Here is a 7,897-nt window from a genome sequence, read left to right as displayed (position 1 = left end):
AGGGAAAATACTGAACAGATACATATGTTAGTAAGATAATTTCAAGATCATTAAGGAGAATTAAGTGCATAAGAAAGAAATGGGATGCAGAGATCAAGTGATCTGCTCTTGCTTTGAGTCCAGATTAGAAATGAAGCAAGTCAAAATAGAGAAGGCAGGGGATGGATGAATTAATGAAATACTAAAGATTAAATCATCCCACTGGGTAAGTACAGAAAGAAGATAAATAAAGGGTGAAGAGGAAGGGATGAAGTCAGTAATTCGATCTTTTTATTTATAAAATATTAAATTGATAGGTTTACTTTATATTAGCATTTATCTGTGTTTACATTAAGGGTGCTGGAACATTAAGATTTTAAATGTTAGAAAATTTCTATTATAGTGTTATGGGGGTAGACAATGCATAGAGTACTTCAGATTACTTTTTTTTTTTTTTTGAAGAATGGCACAAAGACGTTAATTTAAAAAGTGAAAATATCCTCTTTCATTCATTTGCTTCACCTTCAAAAATTGGTGAGGCATTTATTTCATAATAAGTTATATGCTAGTCAATTTATACACAATAGCAAGCACAGTAGACGCAGTGGTTGTCTTAGAGCATAGTGGGTGGAACAGATTCCACCCAAACAATTAAAAAGCAAAGGAAAAATTGCTAGGAAAATGTAAAAGGTTCTGTAAGATATTTTGTTAGGGGCAGTTAAGCTCTCAAGTAAGCATCAACCTTCAGAATTTATGATGAGAATCTGAAGATGGCATGGATTTATCTGAGTGAAGTAAGGAGGAAAGAGAACTCTAGGTGAAATATAATTCTTCTGTTACTTCTAATGATTGATAATACCATTACAACAGTGAACTAGGAATTGTGCTAGTGACTAGCACTCTCTATCCTTAGATAATTTGGTGTGTGTGTGTGCTAAGTTACTTCAGTTGTGTCCAACTTTGCGACCCTCTGTGACTATAGCCCACCAGGCTCCTCTGTCCATAGGATTTCCCAGGACAAGAATACTGGAGAAATCCCAGGCAAGAATGCTGGAGTGGGTTGTTGTGCTCTCCTCCAGGGGACCTTCCCAACCCAGAGATGGAACTTGTGTCTCTCATATCTCCTGCATTGGCAAACAGGTTCTTTACCACTAGCACCACCAGGGAAGCCCAGATAATTTGGCATATCTTTGCAAATATCTTAGTCATTTTGACATGACTTTACCATTAATAAGTGAAAGATAAAAGTAAAAAATAAATAAATGAAACTAATAATTTATAATTCCTTTTTTAAAGCCATGTTTAATATACACACAAGTACATGCACACACACACACACGCACACAAACCATTCCAGAACAATGAGGCTATGAATATGAATAGCAATTTTTACTTAATATACTTGTATTTTTTTAATTATAGTAGATGTTAATCATGTGTTAAACATGCATTTTCCTATATGCACTTGTAAGCATGATTAATCAGATATAATGCTATTAATTACACTCAGTATTTTTTTGAATCTGGGACAATATTATGAATTTGAAATTAGCAGGTTTTTTTTTTTTTTTCCTATTTCTTAGGTAATGTTTTAATTCACTGAAGCTGGGATAAAATCCATTTTTTTCTAATGTAAAGCAAGAATCATCTAGTAAAATAAATTTCAAAATTGGCTTGAAAACCTTTTCTATAGAGAACACAAGTGAGAGAAGTGAAAACACATAACATTCCTTCTTGCTTTTAAAGAGATCTTCTCAGATGGAATCATCAAATTTTACACCTGAAAGAAGGCAGGGATCATTTGATTAAATCTCCACATGTTACAGATGTGACCATTCTGTTTTTAAAATTCTGTTTTTTTCCCTTCATTCTTTCATAGACTTTAGTCTCTATCCATGGACTTGTGAATAGTGTCAAAGAAACTCATATTTACCTTCTATTTTAAAGAAACATGTTATTATTGCTATGACATTCAAAATATTTTTTAAAATTTAATAGTACAAGGAAGAACATTCCAGTACACTTGCAAATCATCGTCTCATTTTATATATTCAATTTTCCTTTCAGCCAAGTGAGTGGGATAGAGGAAAGAGGAATCAGAAAGTCATCCGAAAGTTCTCACTTTTTCCTTGTAAGAAGATGAAAATCAACAGTTGAAGCCAAAAATTGATTCAGATGGGTGAAGTAGACAAGAATCTCTCTATTGAGGAAGAGTAGCAAGAATCATCTCAGTCACATGTTTAGTTCATAAAATGACCTATTTCATGAATCTACTCATTTTAAGTTGAGTTTTATAACTGTTCTACAATAAAGTGTGAATGTTGAACCACTGGCTTTGCATGCCTTCACCAGTAGTTTTTTTTTTTTTTTTTTTTCTCAACTTACCTAATTCTTCTTCTTTCTCACTCGTAACTGATTGCTCATAGCCCAGAAAACCTGGCTTGAAGGTGCAGAAAGAAACCCACCTGGAGATCATAATTTCCTTAGCTTAATGAAACTTGCAGCATTTTATGGAAAACCAGTTGTGTGTAGTTAATATTACCTGAAGCTTTAATGACATTCATGCTTAGATATGTATACAAGGGACAAGGTCGCAGGCATCCTGTTTGTGTGTGTATCTGTGTGTACTTCTTTTGCCTATCCAGCAGGTAGTCCTTATATTCCTTCCCCCACATCTCCAGCTTTATTCAGGTATTTACTCTTTTTGAATTGGTCATCAACCCCGGAGAATGATTACTTCATTCACAAGCAAAGTATGTCTTATTAGTCTAAAGGCAATCTCATTTCCCTTGCTAGCTCTTGATTCACAAAAGAACATGGTATCCAATTTCCATCAATGGGATCTGAGGAAAAATTTACTGAGGAAAAATTTGCTGGGTTAATAAAAAAATTTCTTCACTGCTAGGGGTGAAGTACAACCAGTGATGGAGTCCTCTTTTTCTGGGCATTATCATGGAAGGAACTGATGTAGCCATCTTGCTACTAGCCTAAAGAAGGAAGGTATCAGATGTGAGAGAGGGAAGAAAACGGTTTTACATCATCATTGAATTTCTTATTTAAACAACCTATACCTTAAATTACCTCTGAATTTCTGATATGTGAGATAACACATTTCCCCATTGTTTAAGCAAATTTCAGTGAAGTTTTCATTTCCTGAAGCAGACATTGTTCTAAGTGGGATGGGATAATTATTATTTAGCTTAAAGTTAAAGAATTTTACTTAACATAAATTTCTCCATAAGAACTGGCCTTAAGCAAATTATTTCTTGATATGAAGAAATACTTTTACATTAATAGCATATATTTCTGTGAATGGTGATTTCAAGAAAAATATCGTGTAGGTCTGTATCTATTTCACTGAATTGATTCATCTGCCTATGTATCTGAAGTGTGGCAAAAAACAATTTAAATCAAAAAAACAGGTTCTTCAAATCCTGACTGTATTATTTGGAGAAGAGACAGCTATTTGCAAAGTTCTTTTGGAACAATATTTTGGTGACATATGAAGTTAAAACATGTGGATTAAATTTACCAAAGACTAGTTTTCGTTTTTAAACTAATGAAAATGATTAGAAAATATTGTTTTAATAAAAAAACAGATATCCCAAAACTATCTCTGAAGATATCCCGAATTTTTTTCTAATCTCAGTCAATTCCCTATTAAATTTTAGAAATTTAAGAAAGAGCTATAAATAGCTAAATTCAAGGTCACAAATGTGTATGAAAAATCTTGGCAAAGTCACACCAAAATATAGAGTGAGCCTTGGTAAAGAGCCATACTTCTCCTTATACTAAGAATTAAATGTAAGCAAATTTATCATCACCCTCTGACTCATAAATTTGGAATGCAGCTCTTTTGAGATGTTTGTGCAAAAAGAAAGACTAATTGTTTTCACTTTTAAATGTTAAGGTCCGTTCCTTATTTCCCTTGGGACACATTGCAGCAGAACAATAGGTAAAGATAATACATTGTTCTCAGGATATCCTCTCAGTGTAGGCTGGCATTTTGCAGTTCATAGCCCATACGCAACAGTACAAACAAGATGAAATATAGCCATCCTCAGAACTGCCAAAAAGATGTTTTGTATTTTCAAGACCATAATTATTAAATGTTTCATTAAAACTTTCTTGCACTTCTTTCTTTTTTTCAAGACATGTTTGAAATCACTCACTTTTAGCTTTCTCACTTAAAATTTAAACAAAACTTGACTTATTTGTGTGGTTACTTCAAATAGATTAGAATTTCACTCATCTACTTATTAAATCATTCGAGCTGAATTTTGTAAGCACTTAAAATGTGACAGGTACTTTAGTTATACAGAATGCATGATGTGGCTCAATATGGACACTATGCCTGCCCTCAATATAGTTTGTCTTTGAGAAAGACAGAAACTTAAAGAAGCTATCTCAAACTATGTCAAGGGCTATAATATGCAAAGTAAAAGTTCCAGTAGAATTACAGAGTAAGAACATCAAGCTAGTGTAAGGGTCAAGGAAGACTCCTCAGAGGAAATGATCTTTAAGCTGTGTTTTTCAGCTTTGAAGTTGGGAGACCAATGTAAACCAATTAGAGTAGAGTGAATTGCAATAAAATGCACTAATATTTTTTCAAGAAATATTTTCAACTGTGTTTGTGTCTATGTGAGACAGAGATCTGGGTTGGATGTAAAATGTATTATTTAATATGGGTGATGACCAAAAACGTGTTTGAAACCCACTAGCCCAAAGGATGAATGGAAATTAGCTAATTAAAAACGATAAGAAAGCTGTGGTACATATACACAATGGAGTATTACTGAGCCATTAAAAAGAATACATTTGAATCAGTTCTAATGAGGTGGATGAAACTGGAGCCTATTATACAGAGTGAAGTAATTCAGAAACAAAAACACCAATACAGTATACTAACGCAGATATATGGAATTTAGAAAGATGGTAACGATAACCCTGTAAGCGAGACAGCAAAAGAGACACAGATGTATAGAACAGTCTTTTGGACTCTGTGGGAGAGGGAGAGGGTGGATGATTTGGGAGAACGGCACTGAAACATGTATAATATCATATAAGATATGAATTGCCAGTCTAGGTTTGAGGCAGGATACAGGATGCTTGGGGCTGGTGCCCTGGGATGACTCAGAGGGATGGTACAGGGAGGGAGGTGGGAGGGGGGTTCAGGACGGGGAACACATGTACACCTGTGGCAGATTCATGCCAATGTATGGCAAAACCAATACAATATTGTAAAGTAATTAGCCTCCAATTAAAATAAACAAATTTATATTAAAAAAATAAAAACGAGGATTAAGAATTTTCCTGGCTGGATCAGGAGTTTTTCTGCAAAGATATATATGTGCAAATGCCCAGAGGCATAAAAGTCTGTGTAATTCTAGGAGTTGAGAGAAGTTCAGAAAAACTAGAAAAGTTGGGTGTGGAGAAAATGGAATTGGTTGTCTCCATAAACACCAGGGATGGAGCTTAAATTATGATAAAAAGTAGCTATCAAACTTTTTACAAGCCATGCCATGAAGTTCGCATATTATTTTGAGAGCAATAGTTAGTTGTCTAGGGGCTTTCCAGGTGATGCTAGTGGCAAAGAACCTGCCTGCCAATGCAGGAGATTCAAGAGAAGGTAGTTCCATCCCTGGGTTGGGAAGATTCCCTGAAGGGCAGCACAGCAACCTACTCCTGTATTCTTGCCTGGAGAATCCCATGGACAGAAGACCCTGGCAGGCTACAGTCTATTGCATCACAAAGGCAGACACAACTGAAGCAGCACAGCACACGTGATTAGTTAGTTGCCAAATAGTTTTAAGAAGGAGGATATGATCACGTTTGCATGTTACAGAATGGCTCTGATCATATTTTACTAATGGGAGAGACAGAAATCAATATTAAAGGCAGGAGGGTTGCAGTAATTCAGATGGCCCAGTCAAGCAGAGTGATTTGGAGGATATAAAGAAGTGGACAGTTGTGAATCCCCAGTGGACATGGAGGACTAGTATTTGGCTGTGGGAAGGAAGGGAAATGGAGGCACCTGGAATGCCGTCGAATTGCAGGCAGGAGCTGTTAGATGGAGAGTGCCAGTACTAATTGAGCCAGGGAAACAATGGAAAAGAAACAACAGATTTGGTGGATAAGGAGGACAAAATTTTTCAGTTTGGGATAAAGTCACATCTGCTCATTCTCAGCCATTCACAATAAAGAAATTTCAAAAAGTTTTCATTAAGGGTCAATTCCTGACAAAGACCAGAGAAGGCAATGGCACCCCACTCCAGTACTCTTGCCTGGAAAATCCCATGGAGGCAGGAGCCTGGTGGGCTCAGTCTACGGGGTCGCTAAGAGTCGGACATGACTGAGCGACTTCACTTTCACTTTTCACTTTCATGCATTGGAGGAGGAAATGGCAACCCACTCCAGTGTTCTTGCCTGGAGAATCCCAGGGACGGGGGAGCCTGGTGGGCTGACGTCTATGGGGTCACACAGAGTCGGACACGACTGAAGTGACTTAGCAGTAGCAATAGCAGCATGACAAAGACAGATGCAGCTATGGAATATTTTCTAAGCAGAAAAGAAATTTTCCAGCTTCTATCCATTTCAACACAGGTTCTGCCACCCTGGTTTAATTACCATGATTCAACAATAATGTTGTCAGGTTTCAGTATACTAGTCTTTCAAACTTAAGATTCTATTTCATTTCCAAATGAAAATATATTTTTTCTATAGAAACATTTAAAGTTAGCAATCACTATCATAACAAGCATGTGTGTGTTTAGTTGCTAAGTCGTATCCAACTCTTTGCGAGCGCATGGACAGTAGCGCCCGAGGCTCCTCTGTCCATGAGATTTCCCAGGCAAGAATACTAGAGTGAACTGAAATTTCTTTCTTCAGGGGATCTTCCCAACCCAGGGATCAAACCCACATCTCCATGTCTCCTGCATCGGCAGGCAGATTCTTTACCACTGAGCTGATAGTATGTGCTGATAAATTACCAGAAGATGAACCCAAGCAGGACATTTCATATCACAGTTTTTCTACATTGGAAATGTCTCCCTGAGAAAGTGAATGACCCAAGAACAGTATTCTTATGAGCCTCTTCTACTCTTCCTTAAGATAAAATTGGGATAAAAATAAAATTAAAACTGGATTAAGGTCTACATAATGCAAAGAAAAAAATTATTAGAAAAAGGACATAGAACGTAGGGGGCTGTGTGTGTGACATGGTACGTATCCTATGCCCTGCTTGCATACTTGCCTGGACAGGCTGTGTACTATACGTGGAAACTGCACGTTCCTGTTCCAGAATCCGAGTTTTTGTTTTGAATTATTTCCTTCTCTGGAAAAGTAAGATTCTTGAAAATGAAAACTTCTGGTTTTCAATACTATAATCACTGCTATCATTTAATTTTTTTAGTCATTTTGAAAGGTCAGAGAATCCACTCTCCTATCACTCTGCTTCTCCAGCAATGGAGGCGCCTGAGTATGTGTGAGAGGAAACCTCAGAGATGACCTTAGTTTCACTCTGTCCATGAGCAAGGTCACAATGGACACGACTTGTGGCAAATCTGATTGTCAGTGTTTACTAAGGACCTTAAAAATGCCACTGTCCTTATGCCCACTAATTTTATTCCCCAAAATTTGTCTCTCAAGTTTTTATAATTACAGTTTATTACAGCATCACTTATAATTTAAAGACTTGTTCAAAACAAAACAAAACAAATCAGAAAGGACTTCCCTGGCAGTCCACTGATTAAGACACTGTGCTTCCATGGCTCGGGGCACAGGTTCAATCCCTGTTCAGAGACCTAAGATCCCACATGCTATGCAGCACAGTCTACAAAAGAAACAGAAAAAAACCTAAATGTCTAAAAATAAGGACTATAGAAACCATTATTCCATTAAGTATTTATGTGTTTACAAA

The sequence above is a fragment of the Bos javanicus genome, chromosome 5, assembly GCF_032452875.1.
Source record: "Bos javanicus breed banteng chromosome 5, ARS-OSU_banteng_1.0, whole genome shotgun sequence".
Lineage (NCBI taxonomy): Eukaryota > Metazoa > Chordata > Mammalia > Artiodactyla > Bovidae > Bos > Bos javanicus.
This window is presented reverse-complemented; position numbering follows the sequence as displayed.